The 24,680-nt window shown below is 42.4% G+C and overlaps 2 long non-coding RNA genes across 5 annotated transcripts in view; one reads left to right on the top strand and one right to left on the bottom strand.

Moving 5' to 3' along the window:
• Nucleotides 1–3,590: 3,590 nt before the first annotated feature.
• On the bottom strand, nt 3,591–14,940 carry LOC120403922. Its single transcript, XR_005597802.1, has 3 exons — nt 14,872–14,940; nt 5,297–5,456; nt 3,591–4,299 (listed from the first exon to the last, which is right to left on the bottom strand). It is a non-coding gene; the product is annotated as an uncharacterized LOC120403922 (long non-coding RNA).
• The window catches only part of LOC120403921, a 41,450-nt gene continuing 30,918 nt past the window's right edge, over nt 14,149–24,680 (top strand). For all 4 annotated transcript variants that reach the window (XR_005597801.1, XR_005597800.1, XR_005597799.1 and 1 more), the window contains exons 1-3: nt 14,149–14,278; nt 18,216–18,333; nt 22,875–22,982. This is a non-coding gene — a long non-coding RNA (uncharacterized LOC120403921). The remainder of the gene's footprint in view (nt 14,279–18,215; nt 18,334–22,874; nt 22,983–24,680) is intronic.

Genomic DNA, 24,680 nt, shown 5'->3' with positions numbered 1-24,680 from the left:
TGCCCATTACTAATGGAAATAATGAGTGCCTCCTTCAGTGAAGCGCAACTACCAAACCCTTTGAAAAACACAATATTTTTCCCAGTTCTCAAGAAGCCATCATTTGCCCTGAAGATCTCTTTACCTACTGTCCTATCTCCATCCTCCCATTCTTGAGCAAAATAATTGTGATCATAACCAACAGGTGACATCAGCGACAATCCTGGATGCTTCACAGCACAATGATGGCTCTGAAGGCATTAAAATAAAACCTTTCTGAAAAAAACCTCCACCATAAGCATAACACTAACACCCCCTCTAATCAAGAAACATCCAAACAAGAAAGGGAGAATCAAATTAGCAAAATCTAAAAAAAAGCAAACCCCCTGCTCCAATCAGTTTTTATCCCCAACAGATGTCAGAGACTCCATGAAGTCCACTAGGAACTTTGCTGTTGAATTTACATGGAAGGCACACAGCTAGTACAAATGGGCGGCATTATAAACCGATGTTAGAAAGGCATCTGTGCATTGAGGTCTGCATGTGTATACATCAAGGTCTGTGCACTGAGATTTGTACGTGCAGGTGTTAGAATTTACTTACAATGGGATTTGTATGTCCACATATGAGAATCTGTCTCCTGCACACGTGCACATTAGTGTAGCGATACTACATACGCAGATACAAGTGAAGTCCTGGTTGAAGCCCCTACTGATAATCAGGCTCTTGGTCTGTTGAGGATTGTTTCGTTTCCCTGCTTTGCCAGTGGGGCCGTAGGAAAGCAGAGTGATGAGAACTTAACTTTAGCTGCAATGGTTTGTGCTCAGTGGGTTCCACTGGACAAATCAAATAATGCTCACACCATTGTTTATTGTATGGAAAAAACGTGTTCTCTGTGGTGTATATTCTTAAGGTGAACTGCAAAGAAATATCAGTGCCATTTGCTTGTTCTTTTATGCTGTGTGAAGATGGTCTCATGAGTGTGCTCCCCCTGCCCCGGTACATTTTTTCCCCCTCTCCTTTCTTACATTGGCAGAAATATTGGGTTCTGATTTGAGGTGATTCCAGCCAGATCTTTGTGTAGGACCTGGATGTCAGCCTTCCATCCGGCTAAAATGTGATCTGCAGCTCTCCTGGCTGTATGTGGGACAAATAGATGCTGAGTCATGCTCACTGTGAGACAGCTAGTTTAAAAACAAATCAGAAACATAGTTGGCAGAAATGCTGGCAAATCTCAAAGCATTTTTCAGTCTGTTTTGGAATATGTAGGTTTTTTCATTTTCTGAATTTTCCAAGGAAATTGTTTAAAATAAATTTTCCATTTTGAGAAAGAAAAAACCACCACCACCATGTAACTACATTGACAAATCAAAATTGGTGAAACAGAGAAACAAAACAATATTTTGAAGCATGACAAATGGGCTTTTTTTTCTTTTTGTTTTTGTTTTTGTTTTGTTTTGTAAAACTTTCCATCCAAGTTTTGAGAAGAGAAAAGTTTCAAAACAAACTGAAGTGTATTTGCATCAGATTCTGGTCTTGATAAATGACCAAATCTTGCCCAAGGGGAAAAAACTTTTGATAGAATTTTTGTTTACCAGCTGCAGATTTGTATTCAACATCCCTCATAGCCATGATGTTTAGTTCACCGACTACTTTGAGGTCCTCAAATGAATGATGCTATGGAAGCATCAAATACTCTTTTATCCTACCTTTTAGTATTAGCTATATCCCTGAAGTTGTACATTAGCTACCTGTATTTTAAAAAAAAAAAAAAAAGGCTAAGGAGGGAATTGGCCTAGAAAGACTTGACTCAGAAATAATTTTTTTAGGGGGATTAAGGGGAAGACTTCTCACATCCCAATTTTATAAGAGCATCCTTTCACAATCATTTATTATAAATACTTTTATTTTGAAAACCCCTATGGGCTGTACAAACATATAATAATTCTTTTGAGCAGAGATTGGTTTTTTTAACAATCTCAGCTGAAGGTGAGAGACAGCCTGTGAATAGGACAGACAGGGTGAGGAATCCATGACAGAGAAGGGGTTCTCTTTGTTGATACTATAGCGAGGGTGAAACCTTTCCAGATTTGAAACTTTCCAACAAGAAGAGAGAATGGTTTAGTGAAATTTTTGTGAACCCCAAAAAAAAATCCACCTCCCCATTTTTTTTTAAATGAGGACTAGTTGATGTGGATCTGATTGTATAACCGTTTCCCTTGCCATTTTCTAAAGTGTATCATTTGTTGCGGTTTCATACTGAGAGGGTGACTAGTTGCCTGAGATATCAAGGTTTTAATAGTTTAAGGCAGACTAATGCACATGCTTAACTCTGGGTCTATTTGTTTCCATAAGGTCAAGCTCATTCATAAATCTTTACAGGATCAGGGCCTTAGTGCTAGTTCTAAGGTAGCAATAATCAATGAATTCTGAAGTCCGTTTGTAAATCCTACCATTTCTCCAAGTCAGTTGCTGCAGATTTAAATAAATAAATAAGTAAATAAATAAAAGTTCCAAATAGGTACTTGATGTGCATATCCAGAAGGTAAAGGATACATATTTGCTAGGTTATTACAGTGCCATCTGTTAAGTAGGATAGAGGAACAAAGTCCCTGTCTTGTTTGTTCATGGTCTCTGCCCCCTCCCTTCTCCCACACAAACTCTGGGGAATCATACAAATGGCATCTTCCTGGGGATTGTTTTATTGAGCCTGTGTGGTCTAGTGCAGTGTTTCTCAACCTTTATGAAACCAGGGACCAGCTTTCTGCCTTCCTGAACTGTGTTAGGGAGATCTTAGGGACCGGTGCCGCTCCATGGACCGGTTGTTCAGAAACACTGGTCAAGTGGCCAGGGTAACAGTTCTCAGGTACAGAGAGAGAGAGACTCCCAAATTAGCCAAGGCCCAGTGTCACTTGCCTGCGATATGGGATTATGATTCAGACCAGGGACTTGGTATACCTGGGTCTCCCATATGCCTGGTGAGTACCCTAATAATCTGGCTATTCTGGGTTGGCGGTGCAGGTGTCTGGTTTTTTTTCATGAAAATTTTCAAAAGGTATAATTGATCCCATGGAGAACTGAAAATAAATATTGAGACCTCAGTTTTTCCACAAAACTGAATTCTTGTTTTCTAAACTATCCTAAATAAAATAATATTTAGTAAAATAACATAGCTAAAACAAGACTAGCTGAGAAAATCCTTTTTAGTTTTAAGTACAGATTCCCTGTCCCTCCTTCCCAGCTCTGCCATCCTTATTACACATCCTTTAGGGTGAAAAAAGATGTTTTCATAACTGTAAAGGATTTGATCAGACAAATGAACTGTTAAGGTATACAGGATAGATTTAAGTGTATGTGTGTATTTTATAACATGTATAATTTAACACATTAATAAATCCTGAGTATTGTATAACATTGTCTCTTTCCATTATGTGAAAGTCCTCTAGAAATTAATAAGAATGAATAGGGATTTATAGAATTTACTCTAAGGCCCTATAAAAATGTAATAGAGAATGGGATTTTTCTAGAGCCTTTTTGAGCCATCCTATAGACTTCTATAGCAGAGTTAGAATTCTCTATTAAAATCTGTAGGAGAGTTCAAAAAGCTCGACAGGAAAATGATTTTTGGAGGGCTAGCCAAACAAAAAACCACTCATCTGAAACTTACAAAATAAACCCAACTGAAAAGTATCTTTTTGTTTTTCAGTATTGGGGAAAGATGGATTTGAAAGCCTGGTTATTGATCAGAATTCTTATGGTACCTAAAGGCAGCTGGATCAAGGGAAGTGTGCGGTCATTCTGTTTAGTTCAGCTGAAGGACTGTGTGTTCCTGGAGTTATGCAACACAAATGACTCTGTTGAGGCCCCACCTTCCTTCTGCCAGGGTGGGTTGATAATCCCACCCTATCATTCACACAGGCTTTCATCTAAGGAAGTGAAACAGGAAACCTTGAAAAAGTAGAAGTGTGGCTGTAATTGGGATTAATCTATTTTTAGCTTATCCGCAAACTGTCCGGTGCCTTGTCCATTTCCCAGCTGAGGCGTTGCTTTAAGTCTGTCTAGCTTGACTCTGTCTCTGCAGATGCACGAGCAAGCATGATGATTGCCTTGTCCTTTTAAAGTTTGTTTTTAGGTAAGAATTGGCTTTATACATGTAAAATAGAAATCCTACTTTATGCAAGAATATACAGCAATAGAGTAACATAGAGTTTGTCTGTATTAGAAAAGCTGCCCGGCTGTTACTAAATCAGTTTAAAACCAGTCTAATGACATCAGTGGGACTTTTCCAGTGTAGATCAGGCTCTGGGTTACATATATAATCTGCAAGAACAATACATTCATTATTAACACAGTATAGTACCAAAGTCGGTTAGATTCTTTAGACAGATAAAGAAACACCCCCATTCCCTGATTCCCATTGACTTTAATTGTGTGTGTTGGGTCTCTCTTTGGATCTGTAAATTGAGGCCCGAAGGGTTTATTGTTGTTGAAGGGGCACACTTTATATTAAATGTCCATTTACACATGGTTAATAGATGTCGTCATAAACATGTTACAGACATGAGTAGTAAGTAGACTTGGGCTAATAATGGATGTTTCAGTTTGTTGGCAATTGTGAAAAGTTGGGGGAGGAGGGGATTGATTTCAGGTTGGACCAATGAAATTTTTTTAAAATTTTCAGCAAATTGAAAAACTTTGAGCATTCTTAAATGGTTTTTAACTTTATAAAAAAAAATACAAGGAAATTTTGAAATGCTTTGAACTGAAAAATGGAAATACTTTGATTTTGCGGGGGAAATTTTATAAACAAACAATTCTGTGAAATCAACAGGCGCTTGTGAAATTTTTTGGTGTTGCCAAATTTGCATTTTTTGAATGAAAAAATGTTTTGGTCAAAAATACTTTCCCAGCTCTAATTGTAAGCACATAAGGTGTTTATAAGTGGTTATAAGCTATGGCAATAAGCAACCTATTGACCTCTTGGTCATACAAACAATTGATTAACCATGTATTAAAACATTTATTACCCATGTATTAGCCCTTTATAACGTATTTATAAATGGAATCTTAATATTAAGTGTGACCACTAGAGGGTTAGCAGACAGGAGGCAATGGAAACTAAAGCGGATTGAACATAGATAAGGACTTGTTAGTCCTGAGGTGGTGGTTTGTTTTTTTTAATTTCCTGGTAATATTTAGTTGTTTGCAATATAGCTTAGAGGACTAGGTCCTTTCCAGTGCTTGTGAAAGGCAGAGGGTTTAGGGAGAGAGCGCTGGACTAGGTTAGGAAGGGCTGTGGGGCTCGGTTCTTACTTACGTTGAATGTTGTTTGGGATCCATTCCAAACAAGTCTGCCAGAGCTCTGTTTGTGGGTGAAAAGATCTGTTTCTCTCCGCAGGGGAGGCTTGAGCAGGGCTAGCTTCCTTGGTGTGGGAGGGGCAGGCCCAGTCAGATTCATGTGCCTCCCATCCTCAATGCTGCAACAGTGAGAGGAGAGAAAGCTGGTGGAAAAAATGGTGTTTCCTTCCATGGAAAATGTTGACTAAAACAAATTAATTTTTGTCTAAATTTTCTATGGAAAATTTTGATTTGGGGCAGAAATCCAATAATTAGTCTTTTTTGTTTGGTAATACTGCCACTGTGCTTCATGGGAGTTGAAGTTTGTGTACCTCAAGTTACTATTCTCCCTTTATGGGCCAGACTCTCTGGTGGGACTACATCTCTCATGACACACCATAGTTTCCCCTCTTGGAGGCGGGCGGGGGGGGGGGGGGAGGCAGTACAAACCATTCCCTGGCTGTGGGACATCATGGGAGATGTAGTCCAGCCACAACAGGCAATCAAACTACAGTTCCCATTGCGGTACTGCAGCAATATTTTCAAATCAAAATATTTTGGTTTTCGGGCCTTTGGCTTTTCAACAAAAGATCAAAATTTTCCACGGAAAACAGTCACTTCTCATGAAAAATTTTGTTTGGTCAGAAACCCATTTTTCCAGCCCCCTTAAGCTTCTTTTCAGGGCTTGGAGAGGGTCAGTTCTTGAACAGCCTCCACTTCTCTTCTGTGTAGCAGGGTATACGGGGGGCAATTTCTTTTCTGCCCACTTTGCTCTATCAGTAGGAGGAAGGACAGGTCCACCATACCTCCAGAGGTGAGGAACGTGCATGGCTGGGTAGTATGAATGAGCTGGGTATATCTGGAGTAGACATCTCCCTTGGGAGAACCGTTATGCACTGTGGGGCAGGGACAGTGCATGGTGGAGGTGGGAATCTCATGGCGAGAGGAGGTATGTCAGTGCTCCCATACTTTTTGTTATAGGAGAGGTGTTTCCCTAGTGGAAAGCAGGCTCCCCAGCACAGCCCTGCTGCCTCACTGACCCTCAACCCTCACCACAGAGTCCAGCCCAGTGGCACATGCTGTCTGGTTTGTGTATGTCCCTTTTGTATGTCAGTGACTCGTGAACCTGCAAAGTGCTGAGTTCAGAGAATGACTATTTCTGTGCTTCCACTGCAACTCCTGCTACTTGCAACTGTGCTAGCAGTGCACCTCAGTTGCTCAGAGCACCTCTGTGGGCTCTATTCTTAGCAGCTAATAGCTGAAATAATTATGTTTGTCTCAGCACCATTGGCTCCTGAGATTTGGAGGTTAGCATACCCTCCTGCTCAGGAAGGCTTTCTGCTTCCTTTCATTGTCCCGTGGAGTGTGAAGTGGTCCTGGGTACTCTAGGGCCACACATTCCAACATCTTGGCAGGGCTTCCTTTACTGACTGCTGCAGAGTACAAAACACTGCCAGGTGTGAATTGGAATGATGAACAGGGCTATTATCTTGAGATGCTAAGTGCCATTGGACACAACACCAACACGGGAGGTGGACTCTTCCCTGAAATGACCTGCATGTTAATGCATCACCATCTCATTGAAAAGGAGGGGGAGAGAGAGAATGTTGTCTTCAGTTTGTGTTGTTCAAATTTAATAGAGTAAATTGTAGGACTATGTTTTCTCTAAGCTAGGACCAGATTTAACCTCTGGGATCTAGTCTTCTAGCTGGGAACTGGAGCAGATTTTGGTGAGTCAGGCACAGAGGGGAATGCATAAAACACCCTGAAAAGTGCATATATAGTATTGGTGCATGCAAAATTGTGTGGGTCAATTTTGTGGTTGCAATTAGTTGTGCACTCACAAGCAGGTGCGTGGAATGAAGACCTTTAGGGATATTTGCAAGTGTGTCCTTTTTGGTTTTTTTTTTAACATTTGTGTTCATGACAGTTTTTTCTGGTGTTAGCCATGACCATGAACAGAAATAAAATACTGTGAGCATAACAGAGAACAGTGTATGTGGCTCGGGATGGGGATGATAAAGCGGTGGTATCGTTAATGCTTCTGACCTATCTTAATCTGGGAGGAACTGGAAATCTTACAGGAACCAGTTTCTCTGACATTCCAAGACCAAACTAGTTTTGATATGATGAACTTCTCAATCAATCTGAACCTAACTCTAGTAGTAACTAGTCACTACTTTACTAAAATAGCTGCAGGTAACTTTCGAATTGTAGACTAGGCTACCAGCCCCTTGGAATAAAATACAATACAATGTAGTCCATTATAAATGTTTCCTTGTAGACCACAGTATTTGCTCAAGTAAATATCCACCCATGTTTTGGAATAGCACGTTTCCATGGTCATCTCCATGCTTCTGTGGTCATTTAAAACAGTGTCTTAAGACGCTGTGTGTATGTAATTTCCCATCTGTTTCCTTTAAAAGCCACAATGTTCTGGCAGCTTCTGTTTCAAGAGAAGAAAGGTCACTTTACCTGATTAGACTGTTCGTTTTATAAATTTTTTTTTAAAAAGGAAGGCAGATGGAAATCAAAACTAAACATTTCAATTGATCTACCTGAACTATATATTTTTTAAAAAAAAATTCGGTTCATGAAAGTTTTTGAGATGTTAACGTTTCGTCCTGATTCAGGACAGGAACGTTTTTGGTTTTTTTGGTTTTTTTGAACTCTCGGAAATTTTTGTGGGAAAGGAAACTCTTTCCCACGTAACTTTCTTCTTGCATCTTCCTCTGAAGCAGTTTGATATAGTTAGCCAATGACTGTGTAGCCCTGAATTGGCACATTTTAATGGTGCTCATGTTTGCAAAGCACTCAGCAGAGTGGAAGAGCCATACCAGTACTAAGCAATGTTATTAAGTTGCACATTTTTTCCCATTCTCTTTTGATCTCTTGCTTCTTCAGTTTACAGCCGATTGTTCCCCAAGGTACCATGCTGCAACGTCATTGACACGAGATTGAGGTCATGAGGTTGTACATACACAGCAGCTGCAACTCTCCATTTATTCTTGGGCAAGAATTTGTCTGGCACTGCTTAGGCCTGTGGATTATTTGATCTTGGGCTTTTAAACAGGACTTGCCCTGATTTTAATAATTGTAGTTTCCTGTGCTTGAGAGGTAATATGAGCTAAGGCTTTGCTAGTGGTCAGATGAAAGTCCTGTGCAGTCATCTACTGTACCACTTGAGTCAGAGTTTTGCTAACATCAGAGCAAGGACTTCACTTAGTGAGTGCACAGCAGGTTTATTTAGGTTCTTGTATCACCCACAATACCACTGTAATGTGGCCAAAGTATTACATGGGATCCTTAAGTGTTCATGTGTGAAATCTGGAGTTATGGAAGCCCACTGCTGCTGAGAACGTGTGCCCTGTGGTGGAGGGGAGGAAATGACATGGGAGATGGTGGGGAAGAATTTAAGATGCCAGAAACGTTTTGATGAATTAGCATATAAAGTTTAATACTGCACTTGCCAGATTTACTGATAAAAGGCACCACTCTGCTTCTACCATGATGCCAGTGGAAAATTGCCAGCTAATAACAGCTAGGTAAATGGCCAGCAGGGAGTCCTGATATTTGTTTGCTTGCTTATCTTTACAAAAAAAATCACAAAACTTGTAAGCATCCAATAGTGTGGTAGTTAACATGCCTATCTGCATGATGTACCCTCCTCATTCCTTCTGATTTCTCCAGCCCATTGCTTCTTTTTTTCAGTTGAATTGCAAGCTCTTTGGGGTTTCTTTATCCATGTCTGTACAGCACCCAGACTCTGGGGCCCTGATCCCTGCTTGGGGCCTCCAGGTACTACCAGAATATAAATAATTATATTCTGGCAATGTGCCAGAAATGTTCCATGTTTGGTTATTTTAAAATGAACAGTTTCTGTCTGTGGAGACACAAATAAAAGAGAGACAACCTCTCTCCCTACCCCAATATACAATACAATGTAGTCCATTATAAATGTTTCCTTGTAGACCACAGTATTTGCTCAAGTAAATATCCACCCATGTTTTGGAATAGCACGTTTCCATGGTCATCTCCATGCTTCTGTGGTCATTTAAAACAGTGTCTTAAGACGCTGTGTGTATGTAATTTCCCATCTGTTTCCTTTAAAAGCCACAATGTTCTGGCAGCTTCTGTTTCAAGCGAAGAAAGGTCACTTTACCTGATTAGGTTGTTCGTTTTATAAAAATTTTTTTTAAAAAGGAAGGCAGATGGAAATCAAAACTAAACATTTCAATTGATCTACCTGAACTATATATTTAAAAAAAAAAAAATTCGGTTCATGAAAGTTTTTGAGATGTTAACGTTTCGTCCTGATTCAGGACAGGAACGTTTTTGGGTTTTTTGGTTTTTTTGAACTCTCGGAAATTTTTGTGGGAAAGGAAACTCTTTCCCACATAACTTTCTTCTTGCATCTTCCTCTGAAGCAGTTTGATATAGTTAGCCAATGACTGTGTAGCCCTGAATTGGCACACTTTAATGGTGCTCATGTTTGCAAAGCACTCAGCAGAGTGGAAGAGCCATACCAGTACTAAGCAATGTTATTAAGTTGCACATTTTTTCCCATTCTCTTTTGATCTCTTGCTTCTTCAGTTTACAGCCGATTGTTCCCCAAGGTACCATGCTGCAACGTCATTGACACGAGATTGAGGTCATGAGGTTGTACATACACAGCAGCTGCAACTCTCCATTTATTCTTGGGCAAGAATTTGTCTGGCACTGCTTAGGCCTGTGGATTATTTGATCTTGGGCTTTTAAACAGGACTTGCCCTGATTTTAATAATTGTAGTTTCCTGTGCTTGAGAGGTAATATGAGCTAAGGCTTTGCTAGTGGTCAGATGAAAGTCCTGTGCAGTCATCTACTGTACCACTTGAGTCAGAGTTTTGCTAACATCAGAGCAAGAACTTCACTTAGTGAGTGCACAGCAGGTTTATTTAGGTTCTTGTATCACCCACAATACCATTGTAATGTGGCCAAAGTATTACATGGGATCCTTAAGTGTTCATGTGTGAAATCTGGAGTTATGGAAGCCCACTGCTGCTGAGAACGTGTGCCCTGTGGTGGAGGGGAGGGAAATGACATGGGAGAGGGTGGGGAAGAATTTAAGATGCCAGAAACGTTTTGATGAATTAGCATATAAAGTTTAATACTGCACTTGCCAGATTTACTGATAAAAGGCACCACTCTGCTTCTACCATGATGCCAGTGGAAAATTGCCAGCTAATAACAGCTAGGTAAATGGCCAGCAGGGAGTCCTGATATTTGTTTGCTTGCTTATCTTTACAAAAAAAATCACAAAACTTGTAAGCATCCAATAGTGTGGTAGTTAACATGCCTATCTGCATGATGTACCCTCCTCATTCCTTCTGATTGCTCCAGCCCATTGCTTCTTTTTTTCAGTTGAATTGCAAGCTCTTTGGGGTTTCTTTATCCATGTCTGTACAGCACCCAGACTCTGGGGCCCTGATCCCTGCTTGGGGCCTCCAGGTACTACCAGAATATAAATAATTATATTCTGGCAATGTGCCAGAAATGTTCCATGTTTGGTTATTTTAAAATGAACAGTTTCTGTCTGTGGAGACACAAATAAAAGAGAGACAACCTCTCTCCCTACCCCAAATAAACCCTAAAAAATATGTTAAAACTCCACTTTCCCCCCCCATCCCCACCTTTTAAACACTGTGGCACTGACCAAATGTGTGCTAAGAGCAGTACTGTAGTGCCCTGCTTTCTGCTGCTCCCCTGTCCTTTTCCTTGATCTGTTCATACAGTACTTAGCCCAATGGGATCTATATTTTGATGGGGCCTCTAGGCATTACCACAGAATAAATAGTAATTATAAAGGCTTTGAGACAGGGACTTTTTCTTCTTGCGTATCTGCATAATACATGGCGCACTGCTGGCGCTATTCTGAATCAGCGGGATGCAGAGTGAGTGAAGAAATCAGGGTCTGACCTTGGAAGTTAGTGGGATTCATGAGACACGTAAGGGTAGGTGGAACCAGCTTAGCAAGCTGTGTTAGGTGTTTTCTGTGTAATATGTATACCGCTGGCGATAATGTCCATGTGACAGTGTCTCTTTCAAGTGGCTGGTTCACGCCGCTGTAATACCGGCTGCTTGCTTTCATCTCCTTTAGCTCAGGTGGCAGAAACTTGTGGCTTTCGTGATGAACGTCTTAGGCTCAATCTCCACAGGTGACCATACGTCTGTCTGTACGCATGCAGCCACGTTTCATTGCGTCCAATTGATGGAAAGTAACCTTGCTGGGTCACTACAAAGATCGGGATGCTCAGGTTTTCTTTATAGCAATTACAAAACACCACCTATATTTCTTGTATTGGCTTCTGGCAGTTTGGTGATCTGGAGGGGCTATGCTCCTCACTCCAAGTCAATGTCTTTCCCCCAGTATAAGATGGTTCCTGTGACTTGCATCTTTTGTCAGAGTTTTATTTTATAAATTGGGACCTTGCAATTATTCTTGTTCATGTCTGCATGCAACAGGTGTCACTTTCAGTATAGTACAGAGGAATCCCAAAATAGCTCAGTCTCTGAAGGAAAAAATACTGGTTATTTCAGCCTCAGCTGTACTGAAAACCCAAAACTCACAGCCCATTCTGAAATCTGGTATTAATATGGCAGGTGTATTGATTTTGTGGTGTTTTTCTATATTTATTTTTTTCCATACAGATGCTCTTTCTTGCGCAGATTCTTTCATATGCTGTTGGCTTTTCACTAGCATCCACACAGCTGTCTGGTTGCTCAAATGCTATACCTGCCTTTGCTCTTCCTCTGGGTTTCCCTAGTTCAGATGTTCTCAAATTGTGGTCTGCGAGCTCTGTTCAGGTGGTCTGCAGATAGTTCCCTCTAAGGTGTGCTCCTGGGCAGTTGCACACGAGAGAATGAAGGGCCACCCACCTAATTAGTGGAGCCACGCAGGCGTGCCTCCACTAATTAGGAGTCTGGATCTGGAGAAGACGCACCTGTAAGGTGAGGTGGTGGCCTTGGGGGGGAATAGGTAGGGGCAGTGGGGTGAGGAGGAGGGTTGGGGGGAATTTGGGACATGCAGGGCTGTGGCAGCCAGAGAAAGAGGCGACTTTCCCCCAGCTCCAGGGCTGCAGCTGCTGGGGAGAGACCCCCCCTCCTTCCCAACCCCAGCTTGGGGGCTGCTGCGGCGGGGGAGAGAGGGCACATCCTTCGCATTAGAAAGGTAAGACTACTGATACTAAAATATGAGTTGTGTGCTTTTATTTATAGAACAGAAAAAGTTAATTAAGTTTTTTTTATATATAGTACTTTTATCCAAAGCGCTTTACAATATTTAGCTAATGGTACAAACAACATTTAGAAAGATCATTAAGTGGTCCGCTGAGACCCTCAACAATTTTCAAGTGGTCCACGAGAAAAAAGTTTGAGAAGCACTGCCCTAGTTCTTGACGATAAATAATCTGAGCGTCCAACTTTCTTTGCCGAACATGGGAGCTAGCTGTGACTCACTAGGGTTAACCTTCAGCCTGCTGCCAGAGGAGCTGTGTCCAAGCCCTCTGGAATGTTTTGCTTGCCTAACCCATGCAGGGTTGTGCAGATGTTTTTAGCTATTATGAAGATTCTTGGACTGTGACTAGTAGTGCTGGTGACCCAGGCAATGTCGTCATGAGCCTCAAAATCTTCACTCTGGGCACAATCATTCATTTTATCTGGTTAACACATTTTTGAAGTCTGTGTGGATGGAAAGGGAAGAGCTTACAATTTTCCAATACTTTATAGTAACCCACACTTACGTAGTTTGTCTCTTTGTCTCCCTCAGGTGGCTAGGAGTTCTGCTGTCAACACAAGAGGTTGATGAATCTGCTACAGCCTTTGGGCTAATGCAGCTGGGTCTTTTAGGTCAGGCAGTTGAGGCTCATGCTTTCAGATCCAGAGGTCCAAGGTTTCATCCCTGCTGCCAAAAACCCATCCAGGGAACATCTGGTTACATCCCTGTTTTACAAATGCTTACACACACACTTAGCGTTACTCAAGCAAGTAGTCCCTTTGAAGTCCCATTGTGCGTAAAGTTAAACATGCACGTGAACATTTGCAGGCTCTGGGCCGAAGTATGTTACTTCCCAAAGTCAAACCATGTCTCCTATCCCTGAAAGAGTTAATCAAACAGCATTAATATGCCACTGGAATGTTGTTGTTGTTGTTTCTTTCTTTTAGGAACGGGGAGAGGATTTACCCTGGTTTAAAAAGAAAAACCACCACAAAGTTGTCCATGCTGTCAGTGGCACTTGTTCGAGATTTGCATTGCTGACTACCGACCCCAAAAGAGTTAACCGAGTAGGTGTGACTAAGCAGCAGAGAAAAAGATGCAATTGTGAGAGGTTTGGAACCAAAGCAGAAAAACGGAGGTGAGGCGCATTAATAAAAACAAGAAAAGGGCAGAGGTGCAGAGTCCAGCAGTGACTGACTTTCTTGATTTGACTGGCCCTGGCATTGTTGGCATCAGCTCTCCTGGGAAAGCTGCAGTTCCGCTGTTATAACACAGGGAGCAGCCTGGAGAATTTTGAGCTGCGTCACAGAGCTCTGAGAGAGTGAGTGAGTGTGAGAGAGAGAGCAAGCTCCCTCGATAGGTCTACTAGCAACAGCCCTGCTGCAGCAAGGGGGGAGAGAGAGAGGCAGCAAGAGAGAGAGACAGAAGTAATAACATCATGGACTGGGCTCCTGCAACCGGCCAGCTTAATTTTTAAAAAAATTATTTTGGTTTAATTGATATTGGAGGGTTCGCCCATTGACGATGCTGGAGACACGATGCGTTTAATCCCGCGGGGAGGGAGGGTGGGCAGACGTCGGAAGGGTTAACGGGAGGAAAATTCTGGAACATTCTATTCTGCGGCGCTGCACAGCGAGCGAGCGAAGGGCTACGGACTGCGCAGATGTTTAACGGGCAGAGGTCTTCGGCTCGGGGTCCGTCTTTCCCACGTACGTATCCTTTGATTGGGATTGGGTTAGAACTGCATCTTATTTTATTTATTTACAGGTTCTTCTCCTCCCCCCCCCCCCCCACTCCTCTAAGTTCAAACCCCGGAGTGGCTTTATGATTTTGGCTGGATGTTACTGCACTGTTCTGCGTCAGAGCCGTTTTCTGAATGGAACGATGGCACAAGTGGTACGAATGTCGCTCTTGCCTGTGGTGCTGTTATGCAGCTGGGGGTGGTGGTCGTGGGGGGAGATGACAACTTTGCAGAGGCTGTCGTTTATTTTTTTTTTTTTTAATTCCTCCCTCCCACCTATTTAAAGGCTGGCACATCGGCCAGGGCTTGGTGCAGGGATTAACAGACACTCTGCATTTTAAAGCTTGGAGGTTTGTCACTGCGTAGTTCAGAAAGTGGTAAATGGTGACGCAGTGATCATTGCAGGGCACGTTGTCCAGTTTTTAAAAGCATCAGGGGGACAGGTACACAGCGTCTTTCAGAGGCTTCCAGACTAGCAGAAAGGGGTTAAGGATGAGTCGAGAAGGGAAGCTAGGGTTTAGGGATTAAATGTCATCATTTTGGTGTTGGAAAGTTGTTTACCTTGCTCTCTCCGTGTCTCCATGTTGGCAGCCTTCCAGCTCACATGTGATAGTCTTCCCTGTACTGCTGCATCATTAACTAAGTGGCTGAGCTTGCACATGATTGGCTGGGGTGGGTTCTGAGCCTGAACACTTGATCCTATTGGTAGAAGGGGTGATGGCAGGTGAAAAGCTCTCTTGGATTGGCTGAGGGCAGGGTGTCAAATCTAAATGTTGATTTCACTTGCCTCAAATCAGTTCCAAACACTTTGTGACTAAAATCACCTGGGTTTTTTCTTTTTTTAAGGCAGACATTTGAAATCTTTCTCTCTTGCAGTGTCAGTTATGCAAAGTAACAAAAAGCAAGGGAAGAATGTGACAAACTCTTGGAAGTGATTTGTTATGTTATTTATGCAAATAACACAGACAGAACCAAGTATTTCGTAGCTTGAATTACTTCAGTGACAGGTGAGTTTCCTGTTGTTGCAAAATAAGCCACAGTGACGTGTCAGTCAGGCCAGAGGAAAGTGATAGACTTTTATGCATCTTTCTCTTCCTTCTAAGGATATTAAGTTCTTGTTATTGACCAACAGCACAGGTCTGGGAGGGACCTGGAAAAGAGGGTAAGGAGGCCAAGACAAACAGGAAGACATTTTTTTCATAACTATATTTTGCCATCTTTGCACCCTCCCCTGCCTCCTCAAAGTGATTGACGATGAAGATTTCAGTTCTGCTCTGACGTTCTGTGAACAAACCATTTGAGCTTGCGTCGTCTTGCTCAGAAAGCCATCCAGATTCTGAAGAGGAGTAGTAACTTGCTTGATCATTCAGCAGGGAGAGTTATTCCTTATCCCTTTTTCATGTGAAGTGACTTCAAGAATATGGGGGTATAAGCAGTTAATGTATAACTTACCAACATCTAAAGAGCCAAGTACAGATCAGATGTATTGCATTCTCTTTCTTGATTTCTTTTATAGTAGTTTGTCTCCTAAAGTGCATCCTGATTTTTATATAATGTAGATACATGCGCACACACCATTCTAGCACTGATTTCATCAGGTCTTAAAGAGCACCTGCCTTGCTCTCTTGCTTCCAGTTCAGTGTTTTGGGGCAGTAAAAAGGAGGGAGTAGACCGTTTCCAAAGAGGGAGAAGTGGTAGGAGACAGGAGGAGGGAAAACAACAAGCCAGAGGGGATAACTGATCTGCTCCCCTCTTTCCTTCCTCGTGTCCATCTCTACGTTTTTCACCTCTCCCCCCTTTTCCAAGGTTCACGGTGAATTTAAAATGCTCTTACTGCGGTTGCCACTGCCCTGCTGACCCGCTGATCCCTCGCCCTGTGGATTTGGCTCCCATGGAGTCTCCTTGCTTCCTGCAGTGCCAGGTCCGCAGAGCAGCGGAGCGGCAGTAACAATATGTGTCTGTTCGTCTTACTGCAGAGCACACAATACATATACGTATATAGGTACAATACTGCAGTTGCATTTGTACAAGGCAGCAGCTGGGTTAAGAGATGTTGCTTGGGAGAATGGTGAGTGAAGTCTATTTTGCTGAATGTCATGTATACGGGTGCCCCTAGTATTTCCCACCGATCATTGCTGGGGGCTCTGTATTAACTTGCAACATACAGCGCCCAATAATGGTGTTTGTCATGCTGTTTGGGGTTCCCACTGGGGATTGGATTTAGAAAAGGAGGCAAAGAGCAAGCATCCTTTCTGAGTACCCATATTCAGGCATGGAGAGTGGTTCATTTTTATTCCTTTTCTCATTTCTCAGCCACTTACAGAGATGTTTGCCTTTGTGACTCATTTTTGTTGTCTTATTTTAACCTTTAAGTTTAGGTTTACTGCTAAACACATATTCACGTGGGAATTGAGCTTACTTGCTGCAGCTAAATCTATGGGATACAAAGGTTCATCTGAAATAAGGCAGTGGCAGAGGCATGGTATTTTTCTATAGGGTGATGGGGAAAACTGACTCATTCAGATCATGTGGCTGGAGTTATTAATGTAAGTGTGTTAGAGGTATGAACAATCAATTGGTCAAAAGTGGTCTAGTGGTTAAGCATTGAACAGGAGTCCGGAATTTTGGTTTCTATTCCTGGCTTTGCCACTTACTTGCTTTTGTGTGACCTTGGTCATGTCACTTTACCTCTTTGTGCCTTGGCTTCCTCTTCTGTAAAATGGGGTTTATCATACCTGCCTCAGAGGGGTATTGAGAAGCTTTGTTCATTAATGAGCTGAATCATTTACTATTTACTCAAGCAAAACCCTTACTGATTTCCATAGCAGTGTTTACCATTCAAGGTAACAATTTGGACCCTGTTGTAAATCATGTTCAGACCTTCCAATGGACGGCATTATGCATTTGAAAGCATTACCTTAATGTTTTTCTTGGTCCCGTCTGGCTTGGAATCTATCGCGATCGTCCAGTGTGGTCTCCCCTATAACACAGGCCATGGAAATTCCAGTGTTGGTTTTGGTTTTTTTTGCATCTGAGCAGGGCTCTGAACGGGCGGCCATGATTTCTTCCTGCACTTGTTTTGCTGATGGTCGTGTTACATCTGTGACGCATTCTGTTTTGTTGGTGATGGGAGTCTCCGCTTTGTGGAGCAGAGTGGTGAGGGTTAGAACGGAGATTCGTAGAGACATACATTTAACGTCGGTAGCATAGTATGTAACCATAACCAAAGCAGCAGTGGTATTGGCATCCACCATTTTCACCCCTCGTAAGCAGCAGAGGAATCCAAATGGAGGCAACAGCACCGCTAGCCATTTTGTTGCTTGCAGAGTACATTCTAAGCCTGCAGTGCTGCTGCTGTTAATTTCCATGTTGTATAAATACAGCGTTGGGCTCTGTGACAGAAGCTTTGCTGATGCTATGAGGAGGTTATGTTCTTTCAGCAAATGGTTTTGTTGTTGTTTGGAGAAATCTATTAAAAACATCCAAATACTAGATTTTGTCCCCTTCCCAACCCACCAGAAATCACCCCCCAAACCATTGAGAAAACCACATCTTGCTTTAGGATTTTTTTAACCCTGTGCATTGTGTTCTCTTGTAGTTGGTATGGGTGTGGCCAGGGATTACCAGACTTTGATGCCTGGGATTGGGACGTATGCCGCAGTGGTTAGCTATAGCTGAGACTTAGAGCTGGTGATGTGCCCGATTACAGGGTTTCCATATAAAATGCCAATTCCGAGTTGCATAGATGCCCTGGTTTATAGAGGGGAAATTGATTCCATTGTTTCTCCTGCCCTCCCGCCCCCCTACAATTTTTGCTGGAAAAGAGCAATGGATACTTACGTTTGTTCATGGAACTGTTTTACTAGTATTAAGAAATACTGATTGTTTTTATATAATTTATGCAGAGATCGATCTTGGAATAACTGTGCTCATGCCCAGAGAGAGGTACCTTCCACAGCAGGGTGGACTATCAGACCACCGCCTGCAAGGTCATTCAGCTGTCTCACCATCAGCCACTAACAGGTACTAGAACCAAATGTCCTTGAATGTTGATGATGATGATCAAGCTCTGCACCTGTCTCTGAGTTTTGCAAATGGTCTCTACTTTTGTAATGGGCCAAACCAAAACCCTAAATCTAAATAACCATCAAAAATGGCGGTATTTTGAAATCCAGTTCTGAGTTTTGTGCTCTGAGCTGATCTTCAGAGCTGGTAAAAAACCCTTTTTCCTGGACTGGTAGGCAAGAGGGAGCGGATTTTCAAACATAGACACCTAAGTCGCACCTATGCAAAAATAAATAAATAAAAAGCCATCCATATTTGCATATCTGCTCACATATTTGTTATCACTCAAATTCCTTGGGTTGCTGATTGTGCTTCTACCAATGACCAGCTAGTTAGCACAGTCCCTTGTATATTCTTAGTGCTAGTCACTGCTCACTAGCTTTTCTGTTCCTTGCTGCTCTGCCCAGCTGATTCCTGATTCTGTGCAGGTGTTTTCATATGCACAAGCCAGTGATATTTTCAAGTAACTCTGGGCCCCTAGTGTGTAGTGGCATTGTTACTTAGGGTACGTCTTCACTACCCGCCGGATCGGCGGGTAGCAATCGATTTCTCGGAGTTCGATATATCGCGTCTCATCTAGACGCAATATATCGAACCCTGAACGCGCTCCCGTCGACTCCGGAACTCCACCGGAGCGCGTGGCGGTAGCGGAGTCGACGGGGGAGCCGCGGACGTCGATCCCGCGCTGTGAGGACAGGTAAGTAATTCGAGCTAAGGTACTTCGACATCAGCTATGCTATTCACGTAGCTGAAGTTGCGTACCTTAGATCGACCCCCTCTCCCCCAGTGTAGATCAGGCCTTAGTTTTCATGGGAAAGGAACCCAGCTGCTAATTCTAATGGCAGTGCTGCCTCTCCACCCACAAGAAAACCTATGTGGTAGTTTGTCTGCTGAAAAACCAAGCCAACACAGCATGATTAAGCTTTCCAAGAAGCAGATATTTCCTAGTTAAATATATCCCTTCATCTCCAAGCACAACACTTTCTGTATAGGGCAAATGGGTTAGAAGGTTTTTCCTCACGCAGCCACTGGCTTCATATTTGATTATGAAGTTCATTCACTTCAGAGTTGCCATTGAACCATTGGCACATGTGTTAGACTGACAACATATGGACACTGGCAGCTTGGTTCCCCCATCCTCAGACAGATATGTGGGATCCATGGTACATGGTGTCACAACTGCCTGCATTCTTGCAGCCCATCCGTATGTGAAGCACTGGCTTCAATCCCCTAGGTGCAAGGATAGTTTCTGTGGAGGAAAGGAAAATGTAATGGTTCGAGGACCAGCTAAGGACCACACGGCCCAAAGCGTGAGACGTGGCCAGAAGATGAAAGTTCTGAGTCTCTTTAGTCAACAGTTTCAATTGGGGGATCTGCAAAATAAAGCAGAAGGAGTGGTTCTAATATGTGTTAAACTACAGATAGCATGTTGCTATATGGCCTCATGTCAAGGGCTTGTATGGCAGTGATCATTTTAGGGGCATTACAGTACCTACCTTTTAAAACCCTTCTGTGCCAAGCCACTGATTGGTGGCATGCATGTAGCCCACCTTCCCTTTAAGGGCACAGGGAAAGGCTTGAATTCCCTTGCTAATGCTTAGAAACAGACATTTCATAAAAGTTAGAAACTGAAAAAGACCCTTTGGGTTCCATCTAGTCCAGTGGAGGATTGTTCACTACAGTATATTCTCTACCATGTTGTTCAGGCTAGCTTTAAATGGCTGAAGCGATGAGTCTGCTAGCGCTTTTCTTGGGATGCACTTCCACAGTCTAGTAGAGCTAACCGCTAGGCATTTCTCCTTAACAGCTGCAATTTCCCTTCACTTAATTTCAACCCATCGCTCCTTTTAAAGCCTATGGTAAGTCACTGACTTCAGTGGAATTTCATCCTCACAAGCCAGCTCTGAATTTGACCCCTTTAGATTTTAACAGAATCTAAGGCAAAGTTATTCAAGCTTTTTTAACCCTCTCCATTTCATCTAGACATAGAAGATAATGTGGCCCCCTATGGCAATGCCATAAAATGTGGAGTGAACTTGCATGCCATATGAGTTGGTGTGTCTAAATGCAGTGAAGCGAGTTAGCATTGGCTTGCAGTTGCATATTATGTCATGAGACCAATCAGAATGATACTGTTATGATCTATAACCAGTGGATCATAGTGTTCTACTGGGTTGTCTTGTCCAATCAAAAGCATATTGGTCAATATTAACTCTTTATTTGACTTCTGCATGGGAGGGCTGGCAGGGCGTTAGGAGGCTGCAGATAGATGTGACGCAGAGCTGGGCTCTGTGGGCGCTCCTTCCTTGCTGCAGAGAGAGGGAGGAGCAGGCACAAGTGGAACTGCAACAGCATGGCTTCCCCAGATTTTCCACCGTGCTAGCCTTGGCAAATCTACTGCCGATCCGCAGTCCGGGCAGTGGGATTCTGACCCATGGAACGCTCTGCTGTGCTAAGTCACACGTTCTTGGTCTGGTGGAGGGAATAGGACTTTTATTTGGTGGGGGGATAATGCTATACAAGCTAAATACTCCATTTAACAAGGTTTTAATATGGCTCTGATCATTCAAAAGCTGCTTTCCTGTTTAAAATTGACCTTGCCTAAGAAGAATTGAAACCACTAGCCATATTACACGACTTGGCAGAGCAAGGGTTAATCATGCGGTAACATGGGTTCGGTGCAGCAGTTACGCATAAGAGAAATTGCTTTGAAATGTGACTGCGTAGCAACCACTTTTTGAATATCTCCACCATTTCAAAAAAAATCTTCCCGCCACTTCTGCCTGACAGTACCAAACTTCATTCAATTCTCTCAATTTTTTTTGAAAAAAAATATATTTTAAAATATTTCTTAAAAAAACTAGTGACTGGCCAAACCAAACCCTTGTCTGTTACTCAGTTAAAAAAATCTGCGTCTCAATCTTTCTGCCCAGTTAGATATTTCCAAGGTAAATATGTGTGGGTACGCTGGCATCTTGGAGACTAACTTTCACTTGAAAAGAAGTTCAAACCGCTGGTCTATTTGGAACAGAAATGTTGGCTCTCCTGTTATTATGTTAGGATAGACTGGGACAAAAAGCCCTACAACCTTTACTTGTGGGAGGTCTCATGGGCTTCTGGGATTACTACTCTGAGTAAGGTTTGCAGGATCAGAGCTCTATGTTGTTTTAGTTCATTAGATATATCACAGTAGTAGGGCAATGAATATAAGTGTAGGGTGCTGTCAGGGCTGTAATAATTAAGGGCATGCTCTCTTGTTTTTATTCAGTCCCTGCTCAAGAAAAACTCCCACTGGAAACTTTTGAACCAAGTGGGAAGATTGTCACGGCCTGTTCCTGTCCTGTGAATAGATAATGCTGGAGTATGGAAGGCTGTCTGTCGCTTTTCATCTGCATTAAGTTCACTGAAACAAAAATAGTAATGGCTATCCTATCTCTGACTTTTCACGTTCAGCCTGGGTTGATGAGGCTGCTCACTGAGAGAGGCATGGTGATCTAATGATTGTAGCAGAGAAGACCAGGCGTCGGGTCACATAGTGGTTGAGTGAGGCAGAGGGGGACAGAATGCCACTCTGAGTGGGCATGAGTTACACATCTCCTCACATGGAAATCTCAACCCAAGCTTCAGAAGTTCACCCAGTTCAAGTCTCTCTATGTGCTACTGCTTGTTACACCAGATCCCCAGGTCCTGTGCCTGGCTCTACTATTAACTCGCTATATTACCTTGTGTGTAATTCACATTTCCTCAGTGTCTTAGTCTCTCCCTGGTAAAATGGGGGCTTTTCCTCTCAGAGGTGTTGAGAAAATTAGGGTCTGATCCTCAGTTAACATTATTTCTGGGAATGGATGGAGGGTGGTGCGCTTAAAGCCACCTTTGTCCTTGTATTCTGGGATCATTGAGGAGCCTGTGTGGATTGCAGTGTAAATTACAGCAGCCTCGGGGCTACTTCGACATATACTCTGCTTTCCATGGCCCCCTGTGGGCCCTGGGAAGAAGAAAATAGCTGTAACATGGTGGACTCTGGTCCTGCCTCCAGTCTGCCATCTGTACTGAGCCAGTACAGAGTCTTTATGCCAGCTAGGAAGGTCCCTGTGTAGGGGTGATTCTCGGGGTGGGTTCTGCACAATTTAAGGCCCCTTCATGCTACCAGAGTGTTGCAAAGGGGCGTTAATGTCTATGAAGCCCTTAGGTCCTGAAAGAGGCTGTGTACATGCAGAGCATTATTGGAGCTGGCTGAAAAGTGTGAAAAAATACATTTGTGGAAGTTCCACACCCACCCTCTGTTTTTCGCTGAAAACTTTTCAACAGAAATATTCCAGATGGATCTAATTGGTTATATGTTTCTCAGGGAGGAGTATGTAGATACTAGGTATGCACACACTCACTTTGTTAGGGTGAATTCTGCCTACACATAGTTTCTGTTTCCCAGGCAACTGCTAACCTATTGCAGAATCATGAACTGTTCTGATTTTTTCTTTTTTATATTTCCCCTTCCCCAGTGCTGCCTGACCTCATGGACATCCTGTATTAGATGCCCAAGCAAGCCACAGACTTTGGAAAGAACAGCATCAGCTATCAGAGATTTCTCTTTCATGAAAGGAAACTTGGTAAGATACAGGAAAGTACGTAGGCTGACACTGAACAGCATCTATATTGAATTGAATTCTGCTTTAAAACAATCGACTGCCAGTTCCTACTGACATGGGGTAAAGTAAAGGATTATGGCAATTCAACTGAGACTGAAAACAAATGAACCATTACACTTTTCTGTGGCTTCATTGTGTGTTTTGTAAATGTTAGTCCACGTTGTTGATGTTCCTCCTCCCCCTGTCCTGTCCCTTCTCTGACTACTGCGCTGGGTATGGTTTTGATTAATACATTAACTAACTGGAGTTGCTGTTTTGTGAAGTCATTTTGGCTCTGCTCCTTTTCTGTGGCTCTATCGTTGGTTGCGGTCAGAGACCTTGGAGCACAAACAGTACAAGACTGATTAAAGGGCCCTCTAATCTTTAGTGTGTGAGTGTGCAGCTTCTGTGTTCTTAAAAAGCTTGAGACCATATTTCATTCAATGTGGTTTCCCCTCTCAGATTTCAGATGCAAGATTTAATGAGGTAACAAAAGGGCTTCGACAATGCTCCAGCACTTAAGAATGTAAGAAATAATTCTTGACCTTAACACATTTTGTGGGAGAGATTTTCTTTAGATGAAAGCCTTGGAGTGAAGGCAAAGATTTGCAGACATTGAATTACTTAGACATCTAAATTAGAACATGGTCTCAAGCCAACATGCAAATCTTACTTATAATTCCTCTTTTCATTTTCCTGTCCTCATCTGTTTATTCACAAGGATTATTCTGATATGATCTCTTCCTGCTCCTCCTCCTCCTTTTTTGTCTTCTAATATTTCTGTTCCCCTCACATTTTTAGGTGCAGTTTGACAAAGGGACACAATATGTGAAACTAACAAGGATGCTCATAGTTAAGAAACACAAGAAAGGCTGAAGATAAGAAGGTTGCATTTTTGTCTGCTTTCTGAAAAGCCTTGAGATTGATTCTCCCCTGCCTTCCCCTTTGTGTCATCATTATTTACTCCGGTGCATTGTGAGACACTATTATTCTGATTACATGGTCTTTGTACATACAAATGACTGCGTAAGGTTCATGGCAATAAGAATCAGTCCCCTTGGTTGTGATTGGTGAGAAAACACAACTAGTTAAGCATCAAGAAGAGGAAGTTTGAGGGCAAAATAAATCGGATGGCATTTAGAAGGGAGTTAGAGGTCATTTTATTGCATGCTGTGGAAATCTGAAATTCCATGTGTCATGATGTTAATCTTCAGTAATTACGCTTTCCCATCATTAGTAGTTCCCATCTTAACAACTAGAATGTACTACGTGGTTCCTGCTTTAAAAGACTGTCTTATGATGTACCACTTTGGTGTATCATATTTTATCAAGTAATTGTTTTCTGAAACAATGACTTGAAAATATCAGGGGGACATAGCTGTTACAAGAGGGGTCTTCTTAAATTAAGTGATGGGGAAAGCTTGCAGCAGCAACTGGCCATCTTGAAAGAGATGAACAATCTGAAACGAATACTAGTTCATGCTAAGGGAATGGTTGCTAGGTGTGACAGTTAGTAGCTATGAACTTAATGAGACATGAGTAGAGCTGTGGAGGAGGAGAAGGAAGAGAAGGAGGGCTCTTTGGAATAAATGAGTAAGGAAAAAAAAAGAGTAATGCCAAGTTTCCAAAGTTTAATGTGACTGTTTCAATTAACTCTTTCTTACTCAGAAAATATTCAGT

The sequence above is a fragment of the Mauremys reevesii genome, linkage group 4 (genome assembly GCF_016161935.1).
Source record: "Mauremys reevesii isolate NIE-2019 linkage group 4, ASM1616193v1, whole genome shotgun sequence".
NCBI classification, from domain to species: Eukaryota; Metazoa; Chordata; order Testudines; family Geoemydidae; genus Mauremys; species Mauremys reevesii.
Note: the sequence above shows the minus strand (reverse complement) of the source record. Positions and strands in the feature narration are given on the sequence as shown.